At 37.6% G+C, this 18,724-nt stretch overlaps 1 protein-coding gene across 1 annotated transcript in view; it reads left to right on the forward strand.

The window, feature by feature from the left end:
- The first annotated feature begins 8,148 nt into the window (after positions 1-8,148).
- ZNF112 (zinc finger protein 112) overlaps positions 8,149-18,724 on the forward strand; it is a 32,614-nt gene continuing 22,038 nt past the window's right edge. Inside the window, exon 1 of the mRNA XM_033224796.1 lies at positions 8,149-8,227. The gene's annotated coding sequence lies outside the window, so the exon portion shown is untranslated. The remainder of the gene's footprint in view (positions 8,228-18,724) is intronic.

An 18,724-nucleotide genomic window follows, 5' to 3' on the forward strand; every position in this document is an offset into this window, starting at 1 on the left:
ACTGCCCCTTATTCTACATTAAACTCGGCCCAAATTTCAGACTGACTGACACCCAGAATATATAAAGACTTGTACAATACAATATTAAAGAGCCCAACACCTCAATTATAATGGGCTTGAACAATTACTTTACAAAGGAAGACATACAGATTGTTAATATAGCCTGTGAAGAAGTGTAACATTATTGATCATCAGGAAAAAGTAAATGCAAACTGCAGAGAGATACAACTACATAACCACCAGAATGGCAGATATTAAAAATACTGATAACAGGCCAGGTGCAGTGGCTCACACGTGTAATCACAGCACGTTGGGAGGCCGAGGTGGGCAGATCGTCCAAGGTCAGGAGTTCAAGACCAGCCTGGCCAACATGGAGAAACCCCGTCTCTACTAAAAATACAAAAATTAGCTAGGCATGGTGGCAGGTGCCTGTAATCCCAGCTACTCGGGAGGCTGAGGCATCACTTGAACCCAGGAGGCAGAGGTTGCAGTGAGCCAAGATCATGCCACTGCACTCCAGCCTGCATGGCAAGAGTGAAACTCCATCTCAAAAAAAAAAAAAAAAAATTTACAGATAACAGCAAATTCTTGTTAGGATTCAAAACAATCAGAAAGTGCATATATTTTGGGAGGCAGTGTAAAATTAATCTTTTGGGAGATGATCTGGTGGTTTCTTAAGCAGTTAAACACATCAAGCAATTCTAATCATAGATATTTATTCCAGAGAAAAGAAAGCATATGCCCGCAAAAAGACTTTTGTAAGTATGCTGCAGGATCTTTATTCATAAAAATATTTAAACAATTAAAATGTAAGTAAGTTTCCAAAGACATATATTCATGCAATAGAACATCACTCAGTAATAAAAAGGATCAAATGACTGATACGTGCATCAACATGGATGGATCTGAAAAACACTATGCTCAAAGAATTGTAATGCAGAAGAGTACTTACCATATGGTTCCATATATTTCATATTCTAAAAATAGTAAAATTTATGGTGGAAAAGTAGAATGGTGGTTGCCACTGGGGGAAGGGGTTAGAGACCGACTGGGAAGTGTCATGAGGGAATTTGTGCAGTAATGTTAATGCTCTGATGGATAAGTGATAAGTAAAATAGCTAGATGGATGGTTAAGACATAAATGTTGCCAATTTTAGAATCTAAGCTGAGAATATATGGGTGACTACTGTATAATTCTTCCAACTCTTCTTTATGTTATACAATTTCAGGGCTAGGCACAGTGGCTTCTGCCTGTAATGCCAGCACTTTGGGAGGCCAAGGTGGGAGGATCACTTGAGGCCAGGAGCTTGAGACCAGCCTGGGCAACATAGTGGGACCCCATCTTTGCAAAAAAAAAAAATTAGCCAGGTGTGGTTGGGCACACCTATACTCCCAGCTACTTTGGAAGCTGAGATGGGAAGATGGCTTGAGCCCAGGTGGTCAAGGCCACAGTGAACTGTGATCATGCCACTGCACTCTAGCCTAGGTGACAAGCTGAGACCCTGTCTCAAAAAAAATTATTTTTGGGAGGCCGAGACGGGCGGATCACGAGGTCAGGAGATCGAGACCATCCTGGCTAACACGGTGAAACCCCGTCTCTACTAAAAAAATACAAAATTAGCCGGGCGAGATGGCGGGCGCCTGTAGTCCCAGCTACTCGGGAGGCTGAGGCGAGAGAATGGCGTAAACCCGGGAGGCGGAGCTTGCAGTGAGCTGAGATCTGGCCACTGCACTCCAGCCTGGGCGACAGAGCGAGACTCCGTCTCAAAAAAAAAAAAAAAAAAAAAAAATTATTTTGTAGTAAACTATTGAGAAAAACATAATTTTGAGTGAAAAATTTTAAAAGAGTTTTATAACACTATATATATATCTCCAAAATTCCACACATTTTGCCAAAAGGACATACCAGCAACAGACACACATTAAACAGATCCGCCTGGCTACTGATGCAGCAGGGGAGAAAATGAGAGTGGGTAGTGGGGGATATAATGGAATAAATAAATGATATGTTTTTTTTTCTTTTATGTATTACTTATTTATTTTGAGACGGAGTCTCGCTCTATCGCCCAGGCTGGAGTGCAGTGGTGCCATCTCAGCTCACTGCAAACTCTGCGTCCCGGGTTTACGCCATTCTCCTGCCTCAGCCTCCTGAGTAGCTGGGACTACAGGCACCCGCCACAACGCCCGGCTAATTTTTTTGTATTTTTAGTAAAGACCGGGTTTCACCATGTTAGACAGGATGGTCTCAATCTCCTGAACTTGTGATCAGCCCACCTCGGCCTCCCACAGTGCTGGGATTACAGGCGTGAGCCACCGTGTCCGGCCTTTATTTTTAATATGTGTGCCCTCAAACATTCTCCTATTCAAATAAATATTTTTATGTTCACATTTTATTCAGCAGTTCTATGTAAACAAACTAGGAAGACAGTCTGTGGAAGCTTTATCTGTGTTGTTGCCAAAGGCTTGTAATATTTTTTTTTTTTTTTTTTTTTTTTTGAGACGAGTCTCGCTCTGTCGCCCAGGCTGGAGTGCAGTGGCCGGATCTCAGCTCACTGCAAGCTCTGCCTCCTGGGTTTACGCCATTCTCCTGCCTCAACCTCCCGAGTAGCTGGGACTACAGGCGCCCGCCACCTCGCCGGCTAATTTTTTTGTATTTTTAGTAGAGACGGGGTTTCACCGTGTTAGCCAGGATGGTCTCGATCTCCTGACCTCGTGATCCGCCCGTCTCGGCCTCCCAAAGTGCTGGGATTACAGGCTTGAGCCACCGCGCCCGGCCATATTTTTTGAAGAATATTTTCCAGAAATAATTTAGAAGTGATTCACAATTGAATCTTGTATGCCAAGAATACAGCACATGAACAAAACATTCTCTGACCGTGGATCAATCTTTTCATCTCAAAATTCCATAGATTATTTTTATATTTTATTACTACTTTTAATGTTGCAGACAATAATTAAAATGCAAAGCTTATTTTTTCATTCCTTTGAAATTGACTCTATTCTTTATTCTTCAGCCTTGCCATTAAAAAATTTGTCAATGTCTACAAGTCTCTTCCTCCTTTTACTCTTACTCTTCCTCCTCCTACTTCTCCTCCTCTTAGACACCCTCGCCTTCCTCCCCCTTCTCCTCCAGCTTCTCCTCCTCCTTCCAATATGTGATTTTGCCCATGAGGATAAATTGTTTATTCTCTCTTAATGATTTATTTGTTACCATCTGCTTCCTTCTCTAATCCTCATTTTTTCTCATTAGTTTATAAGATACACCTGATCAATATGTTCATATTCATTATAGAGTTTCTCATTATTTTTAGCCCTTCCCTCTAAGTTCTGAAAAAAGTTCTATGCCATGTATTCAGTTTCCTTTGAAGCATATCATTGATTTTTTTGAAATAGACTTTATTTTAAGAGCAGTTTTAGGTTTACAGAGAAATTGCAGAGAAAGTAATAATATTTCCCATATACTCTCCTTTCCCCTGCCCAGTTTCTTCTATTATTTGCATCTTGCATGTGTGTGACATATTTGTTACAACTAGTGAACCAATATCGATACATTATTACTAACTAAAGTCTGTGGTTTACATTAGGGCTTACTCTTTGTGTTGTACATTCCATGGGTTTTGACAAAGCATAATGTCCTTTATCCAGCATACCATATCATACAGAATAGTGTCACTGCTTAAAAATACCTTGTGCTCTACCAATTAATCTCCCACCCATGAACCTCTAACAACCACTGATAACTTTACTGACCTTTAGTTTTGCCTTTTCCAGATTATCATATAATTGAATTATAGTATGTAGCTTTGACAGACTAGCTTCTTTCCATTAACAATATACATTTAAGGTTATTCCATGTGTTTTTATAACTTCATATCTGATTTCTTTTTATGGCTGAATAATACTTGATTGTATTGATGTACCACAGTTTGTTGGTCATATATCATTTTTTTTTTTTACAGATTTAAATATCACTAACATTCAGAAAAGTGTCTAAAATCATAAATATACATGTGAAAGCATGAACATAAAATGAACAAAGCTGTATAATCACCACCCACAACAAAAAATGAAGCATGGTAGAATTGCAAAAACCCCACTCTCACAGCATCATGATGCTTTCTTCCCCATGAAAAGAAACCACTACCCTAAGTTTTAAGATTCCCTTGCTTTTCTTTATATTTTTACTATTTAAATGTCCAAAATCATCCTACAGATGAATTTTGCATGTCTAATGAACTTTGTACCAATGGAATCACACTGCATCTACTGGGTTTGTCTAGTTATTTTGCTCAACATATTTATGGGAGTAATCATGGTGTTGCATGTACAGCTAAAGTTTGTTCAATGTCCTTGCTCTTACCTTGTGTAAATAACAAAAATATTTATCCATACTATGATCGATAGACATCTGGAGTATTCTCAGCAAGTCATTGTGATGAATGATGCTGTTTGAACATTCTTATATGTGTATTTTGGTACACATTTCTTATGAGTTTATACACTGAGTAGATTGAAAGTGTCATAAGAAATGCTTTTCAAATCGGGCTCTACAATCCACCAGCCTTATATTGTTGCATATAGTCGGAAGTATAGGTCAATTTCAGTTTTATTTCACAATACTCAATTTAACAGCAACATGTATTGAATATTTGCCCTGTTCCCATGGCGCTGCAGTGCCACATTTGTTGCAATTCTGAAGTCAACATGACAGTGCATGTAAAATTCAAAAGATCTACACATAAATTATTAAAATTAATTAGATTAGTTGACAAGATTGAAGGATAAAGAAGCAAATGTGGTATTTAGTAGAAATGGTTGGGGTGAGCATCATTATTCTGTTCCCCATCGTAGAGGAAATGTTTTCAATATTTCACTGTTCCTTTTGATATTTGTTGCCATTTTTGTAGATCTTTACTATTGCTTAGTTGCCTAAATTTTCTCATGATGAATGGGTGATGAATTTAATCAAACTCTTTTTTTCAGTTTTTGATACTTAGGTCATGATGTGTTACCCTTTTATATATTGTTGGCGACATTTTGTTCAGGATTTTTGCAAGTTAGTATTTATGATGAGATAGACCTGTCATTTTCTTTTTATCTCTTTCTTTCTTTCTTTCTTTCTTTTTTTTTTTTTTGAGATGGAGTCTCGCTCTGTCACCCAGGCTAGAGTGCTAGAGTGCAGTGGCACCATTTCAGCTCACAGCAATCTCCACCTCCCGGGTTCAAGTGATTCTTCTGCCTCAGCCTCCTGAGTAGCTGGGACTACAGGTGCGTGCCACCACGCCCGGCTTTTTTTTTGCATTTTTAGTAGAGACGGGGTTTCACTGTATTAGCCAGGATGCTCTTGATCTGACCTCGTGATCCGCCTGCCTCAGTCTCCCAAAGTGCTGGGGTTATAGGCATGAGTCACCGTGCACAGCCAGACCTGTCATTTTCTATTCTAATGAAGCCTCTCACAAATTGTGTCAGTGTTATTATAGTGGCCTCATAAAGTTAGTTGGAAAGTGTTTCCTATTTTCTTATTCTCAGGAATAATCTTAAGATGAACATGATTTCTTCTTTAAATATTTGGTAGAATTCACTGATGACACCAGATTTCAATGCCATACTCTTTTATCTGTGGCTTACTTAAAAGTGCTTTAATTTCCAAACACAGTTTATAATTTAGGATCCACTGAGGAGATAGAAATCTTACCAATTATTTGAAAAGAAAAATTCACATATTACAGAGTTGGTAGCTAGATTTCTGAAAGAGCAGAAAAAGAACTCTAATATATGATAGAAGTAGCAACTGCTGGAAGTGGCACCTGCAGCAAAGCATCAACCACCTGAGGTCTGCGGAAACAAAGTGAAGAGACAGGAATTACTAAAACTTAGAAGTCTGGAGGAAGGTCATGCACTTCTGAAACTCAGACCTCTGAAGAGAGGCCAGTGTTTGGCTGGTTCTGCTGTCTCTGAGCTCAGAAGCAGGGCCCTGCGGTTTCAGGACTTAGACAACGAAGAATCAGTCTTTGGGAAGTTGTTTAATAATGTTTACAAGGAGCCATGATGAAATTGGTTATTCAAGTGTTAGAAAAACTGCAAATTAGGCAGCTGCTACAAGAAAAAGTACTGTTGACTGGCAGGCACAGGATATAGTATATCTCCCTGCCCCCACCACCCCTATACTCTTCTGCTAATAGTTGCCGAACACAGAACCAGATTGGGGGTGTGGAGGTCGGGAAAGATTGGCTGCAGATTCCGCCATTCCAGCCCCATAAAGCAGAGTGAAAAATGGTGGGTTTGGAGATGAGACAATATTTATTAAATGCACACATGAATCATTTAGTTGTATTTTTATTGATTTCTAGCCAAATTTCATTGTATTCAAAAACATATTTAGTATTTCAGTATTTTGAAATCCCTTATCATTTTACTCATTTGTACAAATCTTATGTGTGCTTGAAAAGATGTGCATTTTAGTTTTTGCTAGAATCTTTTGTTCCCCCAGCTTCATATAGGTGTCAAAAGTGCTGCAGAGCTTCTAGGCGTTTCAGATCCTAGACTAGACCATCATCCCCAGGAGAAAAGTAGCCCCAAATGCATGGTTGTCCCAACTGTTTCTGAATTTTGACCCACCATTTCTCCATTATCTTGTCTTTTGATGCCTTTTGACATTTAAAAAGTTTGCTAACTTTTCATCTGCCAGATGTTCGTTCCAAATCACTAGTTTTATTATTACTGGAAGTGGAAGTACACAAAGTATTCTTCTGTCCCTTGTATTTTTAAATTTTCCTTTCATTTTATCAAAAAAAAAAAAAAACACCTCACCTATTATCAGATTGATCCTCTTTAATAGGTAAACCATATGTATTTTTAACAACATTTCCTTGGAAAGGAGTTGTTAAGAATCTAATAGTCTCATCTCTTAATAGTGTCTTTTAAGCCACTGAGTATTTTCACAGATTAGTTGTTACGTCTTTTTATTTTCACCTTCCTTTTCTTGATTGAGTCAACGCCTTTACGGTCCTCCCTAAATCATCCTGTCCTCCATGAGACAACTTACAGTATTTGCTATGTCAAGAGCAGGGTGAAAACAGGTGATAGATTTTTCTCAAAGAAGAAAAAAATTTCAAGATTTTGCAAGGGACTTATCCCTTCCCATAATAATAACATTTTATCTGTATCACTACAGCTTTTCCATTTGCCTTATGACTCGCATTTCATCATCAGTAGTTAAAGCAGAGGAAACGTGGGAACCATTTGCTGTTTCTGCTTACGGCCTCATCAACGGCTGCATCTGTTTTTTGTGGATTCTTGGCATCCACGTTCTTGTGGATTAACAAACACATTATGGTAGGTAGCAATAGCACTATCGGTTTCAGACGCGTCCACACCAAAATGGAATAAAAAAGTAATCCAAAGAAAGGTTGAGATCCTGTATTCCTTAAATTCGGTGTCCAGTACAAGTCAGCCCAATTTCCTTTCAGTACCTGCATTTTTAGCGCACACATCGCTTCCATTCTGTAATTCTTTTTTTTTCTTCCTGTATTGCAAGCTTCTCCGTTCTCTCCTTTATGGGATATTTTCTTGGTTGGTAGATAGGTAGGTAGATAAAGTCCGATTTGGTTGAGTTTATTTGGGTTTGTGTCGCGTTTGAAGAAAAAATAAATTCAAACTTTAGGGGGAAGGCAGTAGAGCTGGACTAGCAGTAGAAAATTAAACAGCTAACCAAAAGAGAATAGTGACTATACAAATACTGACTATCCAAACGAGAAAGAGACGACCTAAGGGGAAGTGCTGCCCCGCAAGAAATTCCGGGAATTGTCCATAAGATCCACAGGGTCAGAGACACACGCGCCAGGAAAGGCGCCTTTCATGCACGGTCCGCTGGGGAAAATAGAGAAACATATATACGAGCTCTCTGTCTTTGCCACCATTTCGGTTCCGGGAAGGAGGCGTTAAGGAATTCCTTTGGGACCCTCACATGTGACATACGATCCAGACTGTCAGCTTGGCAGCCTGCACTTGCGTCCCAGGCAGGCAGAGAGGCAGAGCGTTATTCTAGGAATTCTGGGAAGTGTAGTTTGGGAGCCCCGTGTAGTCGGGTAACTTCCGCTCTAGGAGGCTGAGGCCGGCTCCCTGATCCCGTCGGGAATTCTGGGAAGCGTAGTCCAGGAGGTCTCTGCAGGCAGAGCCACTTCCGCCCCAGGTACGCTAGGCCGCGGCCTTCGTTCCTCCCAGAAAGGTGAGCCCTCCCCGCCCTGCGTCCTGCTCCTTCTGTCCATACTGATGTTCCTTTTGCTGGGGGCCCGTAGCAACGGGGCAGTCGCTCTAGGGGAGGAGAATCCACTTGCGGCGAAGGGCGGGATTTGTGTTTTCTTTGAATGAGCCTTCTCCAGTGTGGGGCGGCTGGCGCATCCCCACTTAGCGCTGGGAGTCCAGGATCCTACATCGCAGGGACTGGGAATCTCCTGGGTTCTGTACTCCCCCAGCCCTTTCCCTTGACCATCAGCCAGCTCTGCCACTTAATAGCAGTGTAATAACAGGCGCGTATCTTAATCTCTCTGCCTATGTTTCTTTTTCTTATAAATGGTACTAATATCTATCTGATGGAGTTCTTTTGAGAGTTAAATAAAAGAGTTAGAACAGAGCCTGACAGATGATAAAAGATGGGTCTCTTGTTATTAGCACTTTTTCATTTTCTGAGAAGCACCCAGTTCCCTGAAAGCGGCTGTGAACCCAGGATGGGGTCAGAGCTCCGCTGCAGAGTATCCCTGGCCCTTTTCTGATCACTGAGAGATTTTTCTTTAGGAGAGGATCACTCCCGGCTGTCTGGGTAGTCCGCTGTAATTCATGCAGGAGTTCTGATTTCTCCCATCCTCCTTTCCTTCTTTAGCCTTGACTTCTTGAAAAAGGCTGCAGGGAGAAGGAGGGAATGACCCTTTGGCACTTGGCAGTGGAGTCTCACCTGAGTAGTACTTATCATCCTTTCTTTCCAGGGGAGACGATATTTCCTTCATTCCTTGGGAAATTCTGCTCGAAGATGCCCTGATATTTGTTCAATAAATGCAGAAACGGATGAGGGAGTACTTGGGTATGAGTAATAAAGATAGTATTTAAACATTTAGTACTGATTATTCTAAGAGTTTGATATGAATTAACGTATTTAATCCTCAGAAGAGCCCTTTGAGGCTGGGTTGGGTACTACCATTTTCATCTCAAAGATAAGCAAACAGACACAGAGCATAGGCTGGTTTAGGTCACCCAGGTGGTAAGAGCCTGAGCTGGGATTTTAATTCAAATAGTTTCCATCCATTGCTTTAGTTGTTGATGTGTTTAGTATCAGCTTCAGAAGACATGTTTGGATTTTTCTAGAGGACCCTGAAAGCGAGGTTAATGAGCTTTGAATTTTTCATGTTGTTTTAGTTATCTGTAATTTAATTTTACTTGAAATATTTATGGTTCACATTCTAATTCTATAAATAATTGCGTATTGTAAAAGATTAAGAAAGTATAGAAAGTGTAAAAGAAAAAACTAATTATGCTAACTACAGGCTATAACAATAACAATATTAATATTTCAATATTTTCCTCTTCCGTAGACTTCTTTTTGAATTTTTACCCATGTTTAACCAAATAGGCTTCATAGGTTTAATTTTCCCTTAAGTTTTTACTACGGAAATTTATAAGCATAGCCAAATGTAATATGACTAAAATAATTCTGTGGAAGCATCACTCAGCTTCAACCTTTGTTAACATTTGCCAGTCTTGTATCAACTCCCCGCCCCTATTTTTTTGTTTCAGTATTTTTAAGCAAATCTCTAATATCGACTTAGTATAATATTGTTTGATTGATTGTCATAATTGTCAAACCTTGATGATCATAAATTGCTTATATCCAAGACTGTGAAAGGGAAATGCCAGCAGCTACTCTAAGGTTTTCATTCGTTGCAGCTTACAGAATGGTCCTTACTTGGGAAAACTAGGGGATGCAAGAGAGTTGTACCTTGGAGAAGGATGGTGATAAATTTTGTGTTCAAGTGTAGAGTTTGCCTTGCCTAAGTCTTGTAGCTCTTTGTTTCTTATTTCTCTGTATCTATATCCATACACTGAAAGTTCTTCTATTTCTAGGACCCTGTCATATTTTTCTCTGTGTGCCCAGCACACCGTACAAGGTTGTTAAAGGTTTATGGTTAGAGTAGCTACTCAACAGACAGCTGGCCTCAAGGATTTGCCGTGTAGAATTGGAATTAGGTATCAAAATAAAATAGGAATAACCCCTGGAGATATTCCTTAATCTTACTGAATATTGGTAGGTTATAGAATCCACCAACTATTTCAGAGTATTGAAGAGTTGAAGAACAATGATTGGTTATGTTTTGATAATCTAAAAAAAAATTCCTAGGAAACCAATTGTTAGAAATGATAACATTTATAGACCATGCCTTATAACTGAGGTCGTGTTTCCAGGTTTTTTTTTTTTTTTTTTTTTTTTGAGGCGGAGTCTCGCTCTGTCGCCCGGACTGGAGTGCAGTGGCCGGATCTCAGCTCACTGCAAGCTCCGTCTCCCAGGTTTACGCCATTCTCCTGCCTCAGCCTCCTGAGTAGCTGGGACTACAGGCGCCCGCCACCTCGCCCGGCTAGTTTTTTGTATTTTTAGTAGAGACGGGGTTTCACCGTGTTAGCCAGGATGGTCTCGATCTCCTGACCTCGTGATCCGCCCGTCTCGGCCTCCCAAAGTGCTGGGATTACAGGCTTGAGCCACCGCGCCCGGCCGTGTTTCCAGGTTTTTAAAACAGGTTTTTAAAAAATGTTTCTACGATAAAATTGACTATTTTGTTATTTTTGGTGTACCATTCTATTACAACACAGGTATAGTTTGTATAACAACTACCATAGTTAGAAAAAGAACAGTTCCATCACCCCAAAAACTCCCCTCATGTCTTCCCTCATAATCACCCCTCACCATACCTGTAACCACTGGCAACTGCCATCACCACTAAAACTCTATAGTTTTGTCTTTTTGAGAATGTCATGTAAATGAAGTGATGCTGTGTGTAAAATTTGAGACCGGATTCTTTTACTTAGCAAATTGCGCTTGACATTCATCCAAGTTGTTGTATGTATCAGTACTTCATTTCTGTTTACTTCTGTTTAACAGAAGTATCCACTTTATGCATATATCACAGTTTATCTATTCACTGGTTGATAGACTTTTCCCCCCACTTTTTGGCATTTATGAAGAGAGCTGATGTAAATATTCATGTACAGTTTTTTGTGCTTATTTCTGTAGGGTATGAAACCAGGAGTGGGGTTACTGAGTCATATGGGAAATGTATGTTTAAGAAACTGCCAAACTGTAGTATCTGTACCATTTTGTATTCCCACTAATGATGTAGAAAGTTCCAGTTTATTTACATCTTCATCAGCACTTAGTATTTTTCTTATTTTTTTTTTTTTAATTTTAGCCATTCTAAGCATTGTGACTTTAATTTACTTTTCCCTAATGGCTAATGGTGTTCAGCAGATATTTCTTTTTGTTGTTGTTGTTTCTTTGCCATCCTTATATCTTCTTTGCTGTAGTGTCTGTATGCATGCTTTGCCCAGTTTTACATTGGGTTATATTTTTCCTATTGTTGATTTTTGAGAGCTGTTTATATATTCTGGATATAAGTCCTTTGTTGGATGTGTGATTTGCAAATATTTCTTCTCAGCCTGTAGCTTGTCTTTTTATTCTCTTAATAGCGTCTTTACAGAAGTTTCTAATTTTAATGACATCTGATTTATCAATGTTATCTTTTTTGGATTGTGCTTTTGATGTCATCTCTAAGAAGTCTGCCTAGCCCCAGGTCATGAAGATTTTCTCTTGTTCTAGAAGTTTTATGGTTTTACACTTAAATCTGTGATCCATTTTGAGTTAAGTTTTTTATAATATGTGATGGTTAAGTTGGGGTATATTTCTTTACATATGAATGACCATCCCAACACCACTTGTTTGGGTTTATTTCTGTACCGTGTTCTGCTAAATTGATCTATGCGTATATCTCTTCACCAGTAACAAGATATCATATTCACTATAGCTTGATAGTAAATCTTAAGACTGGATAGTTTGATTCATCCCAATTTATTCTTTTTTTCCAAAATTGTTTTTAGCTATTCTGGTTCCTTTGCCTTTCCATATGCATTTTAGAATTGGCTTATTTACATCTACCAAATATTTAGCTGGGATTTTCATTGACATTGTGTTAAATCAGTAGGTCTGTCTTTATCACATTGAGTTTTCCAGTTCATGAATATAACATGTCCCTTCATTTAAGTGTTCTTTAATTTCTTGCATTAGTGTTTCATGATTTTCTGAATACAGATCTATACATGTTTTGTTTAGACATATGTTACATTACATAATATATAATTTATTCTTCCAGAGCTATTTTTAATCATATTGTTTTAAAATTTTGGTTTCCAGCTGGGCGCAGTGGCTCACGCCTGTAATCCCAGCACTTTGGGAGGCTGAGGCAGGTGGATCACGAGGTCAGGAGATCGAGACCATCCTGGCTAACATGGTGAAACCCTGTCTCCCTAAAAAATACAAAAAAATTAGCCGGTAGTGGTGATGGTCGCCTGTAGTCCCAGCTACTCGGGAGGCTGAGGCAGGAGAATGGCGTGAACCCAGGAGGTGGAGCTTGCAGTGAGCCGAGATCGGGCCACTGTACTCCAGCCTGGGCAACAGAGCAAGACTACATCTCATAAAAAATAATAATAGTAAAAAAATAAAAATTTTGGTTTCCAGTTGTACATTGTTAGTGTATAGAAATACACCTGATTTTTGTGCATTGACCTTGTATTCTCTGGCGTTACTATACTCACTAGAAATTTTTGTTTTTTGGTAGATTCTTGGGATTTTCCATAGAGACGCATGTTGTATATTATTAATAGGGTCAGTTTTACTTCTTCCTTTCTAATCTGTATTCCTTTCTAATCTAATCTTTTCCTTGCCTCACTACACTGGCTGATTTTCAGTACAGTGTTGAATAGGTATGTCAAGAGTACACATCTCTGCCTTGTTCCTGATCATAGGGGAAAGCATTTTTATAAGTTCCATTATATTTTTAGTCTGCGAAAGTTCTGTCATGAGTGGATGTTGTATTTTGTCAAATGCTTGTTCTGCTTCACTTTTACTGGAGCTGGTGATTGTTGTGCACTTAAAAGTTTGACAAGTACCTGTAGAACAGCCTTATTTAATTTTTTTAACATTTATTGTTTAGCTTATCTACTTATGGTAGAATTTCTTCTTTTTGGTGTACATTTCTGAGTTTTGACAATTGCATTGTCATGTAGACTTCACCACCACAATCAAGAGTCACTAGAGTTCCATTGCCCAGAAACATGCCCTTGTGGTACCTTTTTGTAGTCAAACTCTTCCCCAACTCTTAACCCTAGGAAACCCCTGGTTTACTCCCCAACCCCATTGCCTTTTCCATAACATCACATGAACGAATCAATGCAGTATGTAGAATTTTGAGTGATTTTTTTCATTTTTCTCTTTGATTTCTCTCATCAGTATTTTGTGTTTGTGTCTTTCAAGGAATTAAACCATTTCATCTATCACTTTGAATTCATTAATGTGAATTCATTTATATTTCTAATGCCTGTTAAGTCTGTAGTGATATCTCTTCTTTCATTCTCGATTTTGGTAATTTGTGTCTTTTTTGTTCTTCATCTGGAATTTAATTTTTACTAGTCTTTGCAAAGAACCCCCTGTGGGTTGAATTAATTTTGTCCAGGAGCCGGCAAACCTGTTTTTTTTAGGCCCAGACTGTAAATATTTCAGTTTTTCCAGTTAACTAGAAATATCAGTACTATTATTTAGGTATTTATATAATGAGAGGAAACTTTAATTGACAAAATGTAAGATATAATGATTGAGTACAACTTAATTGAAGTTCAAGGTTGCTATTCCCTGTCATCAAAATTGACTGTAAATGTTCATCTGTTAATGCTGATTTGTAATGAGATTTTATGTATTTTATCTTTGAAAAGAACTTTTTTAAACAAATAGGTCCTACCAGGTACTAATACTAATCCACAAGCAAATGATTTTAATTGTGAATATTAATGAGTTGAAAGATGTGGTAAACTGAATGACTCCCTAAATATATTCATATCCTAATTTCCAGAGCTTGTGAATGTTACTTCACATGGTATGAGAGATTTACTGGTGTGATTAAACTTATGGATTTTAAGATGCGTAGGTTATCCCGGGTTATCTGGTTGGGCTCAGTATAATTACAAGGATTCGTATAAGAGAAAAGCAGAAGGATCACAGTTAGAAGAAAGTGACATGATTAACAGAAGCAGAAATTGGAGTGCTGCAGCCGTAAGCTGAGGAATTCCAGCAGCCTCTAGAAATTAGAAAAGGCAAGGAAATGGATTCTGGTGAAAAGCAACCGGTCCTGCTGACACCTTGACTTTAACCCAAGGAAACTGATTTTAGACTTCTGATCTCCATAACTAATAAAGAATAAGTTGCATTATTTTAAGTCACCAAGTTTGTGGTAATTTATTATAGCAGCAATAGAAACTAATACAGAAGACATTTAAAGAATTCTTGTAGACTCTTGATATTTACCTTTTAGTATGTCACTACATTTCAGAATAATCACTTCCAATGGAAGGTTAGGAGAATTATGCAGTGTACAATGAAATGGACTTTGAAATGTGGAACGGTCCTTTGCACTTGCATCGAGGTCTGAAAACACTGTTACAATTCTGAAGTTTGGGCTCAGATAATATATATGTTACAAATTTATGTGAGAATTGAGATAACAACTTTTGACAGCACTGGAAATTTGTGAAGTAGCTTAGCATTACCTGTGATTCAGACATTACTTGTCTTTGAAATAATTCTCCTGCACTATAAGCTTCACAAATAAGTACTGTTTTGCCTTCTAATTTTAGGTTGAATTCATTAAGAAACATTATCAAGTCTGCAGCTAAAGCTAATTTCCAATGTCATTCACACTTGAGGGAAGTTCTTACTCAGAAATATTTCAGTCTCAGCCTTGAGATTTTAAAAAAATCACAATAAAACTTTATTGCTGCTCAGACGTTGAACTCTCATGTGGTAGGGCAAGTCAGGATTTTTCTACTTCTCATGAAATTCATGAAACTGATGATGGTTAAATCTTTGAGTTTGAATGAAGTTCACTGTTGCCATTACTGGTTCAATAGCACATGATAGATTAAAATATTCTCTGCAGAGTACCTGCTGATGAATAATACAATGAGTAACCATAGGCTTTAAATACACGTTTTTATAACTCCAACCTCTGCCTTTTTCTGCTCCAACATATCTTTTACCACTATCAATTTTAACACATCATTTAAAACTGCCTCAGGTTTACTGAATTAATATTTGCACCTTCTTCGGTAATATTTTCACCTGTGGTTGTTCCATATAGACTGTTCCTAGAGGCTAATTATTCAACCCCTCAAACTTGGCATTGATGCCTTAAATACACAACATCTGAGCAACATTAGTAACATCTGTGAAATCATCAAGAGCCAAATAAAATTTATCAGAATCATTTCCCTTGTATTTTAATGGTCCATAATGTTGTTCCCATTGTCCTCAACTCTTAGAGCAGTTGGTCTTGCCCAAAGTCTAATAATCGTAAACAAATTTATTTTATCTGGACACATCTTTTTTCCTTCTACAATCAAACATGATTTAATTAACTCATCACTGGTAAATTACTTTCCTTGCTTGGGGCAGAAATAGAAGCTGAATATTGATTAAACTTACCGAACTTGAAGATCTTAAAACAAAAGACTGTAGTATCTAAAGATTTTTAAAGTACCCAAGTGGAATAATTAGCAAATCATTACTGAAAGATAACTCACTGACATTTTCTGACATTTCATTATGTTTAAGATCTGAAATAATGGGATGCGCTATATTGACAATGAAAAAATAGATTTCAAAAGGTTGCATGCTTCAGTGTAATTTATTTTAGTGTCTGAAAAATTGGTTTTATCCAAAAATAGTTTGTCTTTTAAAATGGCCAGTGCTAGCAATTAAAATGAAAATAAAAGCCACTCGGTTTACTTACATGTGAAACATATTGAGCAGATCTGCATTAGAAATGGAAAGACTTTCAAATCTGCCTTAAACGTGTTGCACTCTTGATACCATTTTCTGTACTGGCTCATTAGAAAATATCTTACATAGTTTGGGATTGTGGTTAATTAAAACAGGAAAAAAGAAAAAAAAAAGAAGCTGAATATCTGAATATCGAAATGTACTGTAGTTGCTTACATAGTTTGGGATTGTGGTTAATTAAAACAAGAAAAAAGAAAAAAAAAGAAGCTGAATATCTGAATATCGAAATGTACTGTAGTTGCTACCTCATTTTCATTATTTTTTTGTGAAAAAATTCTGCTCTGATGAGATATTTTATTTAAAATTTTCTAATTTTTCTGACCATTTATTGTGAATTGAGACTATTGTGATGAGTGCTTAATGTGACAGTGTTGACATATGTTTGATTATTTTAGCATAGATATGTTGTCACTGCATAGGAAGCACAATAAGCATGATAAGCTTTGTCATCTAATTCATTAACAAAATATTTCACCTCCATTGTGCCTTCAAAGTGTAACAAAGTCTGTTTTTCTGGTTTTTTTTGTTTTTGTTTTTTGTTTTTTCCTTGTGTTTGGCTTGATAAGTGTGTACTAGTAATACAGAAATTAAAATGTAGTGGTGGCCGGGCGCGGTGGCTCAAGCCTGTAATCCCAGCACTTTGGGAGGCCGAGACGGGCGGATCACGAGGTCAGGAGTTCGAGACCATCCTGGCTAAGACGGTGAAACCCCGTCTCTACTAAAAAATACAAAAAAAAAAATAAAATAAAATAAAGCTAGCCGGGCGAGGTGGCTGACGCCTGTAGTCCCAGCTACTCCGGAGGCTGAGGCAGGAGAATGGCGTAAACCCGGGAGGCGGAGCTTGCCGTGAGCTGAGATCTGGCCACTGCACTCCAGCCTGGGCGACAGAGCGAGACTCCGTCTCAAAAAAAAAAAAAAAAAAAAAAAATGTAGTGGTACAGCAATACATATGGTACTTGAAATGCTGTTTAATTAATGGCATTTAACCCAATTGAGTTAACCTAATGCTGAGTCACTGTGGTTTAAATTATGCTTAGCAACAATATGAAGAAATGAGAGTGCCACCTATGGCCTCTGTTATAACTACATAGCCCTGCTGCTGTAATGCAAAAGCAGTCATAGGCTGTAGGTAAACAAATGAGCATGGCTGTGTTACAGTAAAACTTTATGGACACTGAAATTTGAGTTTCATGTAATTGTCACATCACAAAATAATCTTTTTAGGATTTTTTTCAACCGTTAAAAAGTAAAAATCATTCTTAGCTTACATCCTGTACAAAAACAAGCAGTGGGCTGGATTTGGCCCAGCCATATTTTGCTAGGCTTGATTTTGTCTAGTGTTTTTGTGTTTTCAATTTCATTGATTTCTGTCTTAGGTTTATTATATTCTTTTTTCTGTTTGCCTTTAAGACCTCTTTTCTAATATATGCATCGTTGCTATACATTTCTTTATAATATCTGCTTTAGCTGCATCTCTTACATTTTGATATGTTGCATTTAAGTCTTGATTCCATTTAAAATATGCTCTAATTTATTTTCTAAAAAGTATTTCCACTTCACTGCATCTAATTTCTTTTGTAACTAATTTCATTGGTTGCTTAGAAGTATGCTGCTTAATTTCCAAACATTTGGAGATTGTCCAGATATCCTTTTCTTGTTCATTTCTACTTTAAATCTATTATAGTTAGAGAAAACACTTTGATTTGAATTATTAGGAAATTAAGATTTGTTTTATGAAAAAGATAACATCTGAGGTAACAAAAATTATTCGATGGGCTCAGTAGCAGGCTGGAGATGACAGAAGAAAGAATCAGTGAACTTGAAGACAGATTAGTATAAAAATGCGATTTAAGCAACAGAGAGAAAAAAATTGAAAAAAAAAAAAACCACGAGCAGAGCCTTTGAAACCTGTGGGACGATATCAGAAATCTAATACTCCTGTCTTTGGAGTCTCAGGAGGAGAGGAGAGAAATGTTTATTTGGAAGTACTAGCTGAAAATTGCCCAAATTTGGTGAGAGACATAAATTTACAGATTCCAGAAACTCATTGAATACCAAATACGATAAACTCAGAGAAAATCACTTCTGGATACATCATAATCAAACTTCTGAAAATTAAAAATAAACAAAAATTCTTGAATACAGCTAGAGAAAATGACACATTATATATCTGGTAGAACAATGATTCAGATATATGTAGATTTCTCATGGGAAGCCATGGAGGCCAGAAAATATTGGAACAACATCTTTAAGATTCTTAAAGGAGTTGTCGGTACAAAGTTCTATATCCAATGAAAATGTCCTTCAGGAATGAAGGGAAAAAATGCCACACCTGTGCTAAAAGGAGCACTAAAGGAAGTTCTTTAGGCTGAATAGAAATGATACTAAATGGAAACTCTAGGAACTTCAGAAATGATGAAAGAGCACCAGAAATAGTAAGTTTTTTGGCAAATATAAAATACTGTTTTTCTATTCTTTAAGATATGCATGACTGTTTAAATAAAAATTATAACTTTCTTGGCTAGAGGTTTTTGTGTATATAGAGTAGTATATACAAATGAAACGAAGTGGGGAGGTAAA

This window comes from Trachypithecus francoisi, unplaced genomic scaffold (genome assembly GCF_009764315.1).
Source record: "Trachypithecus francoisi isolate TF-2019V2 unplaced genomic scaffold, Tfra_2.0 Lachesis_group12, whole genome shotgun sequence".
Taxonomy (NCBI): domain Eukaryota; kingdom Metazoa; phylum Chordata; class Mammalia; order Primates; family Cercopithecidae; genus Trachypithecus; species Trachypithecus francoisi.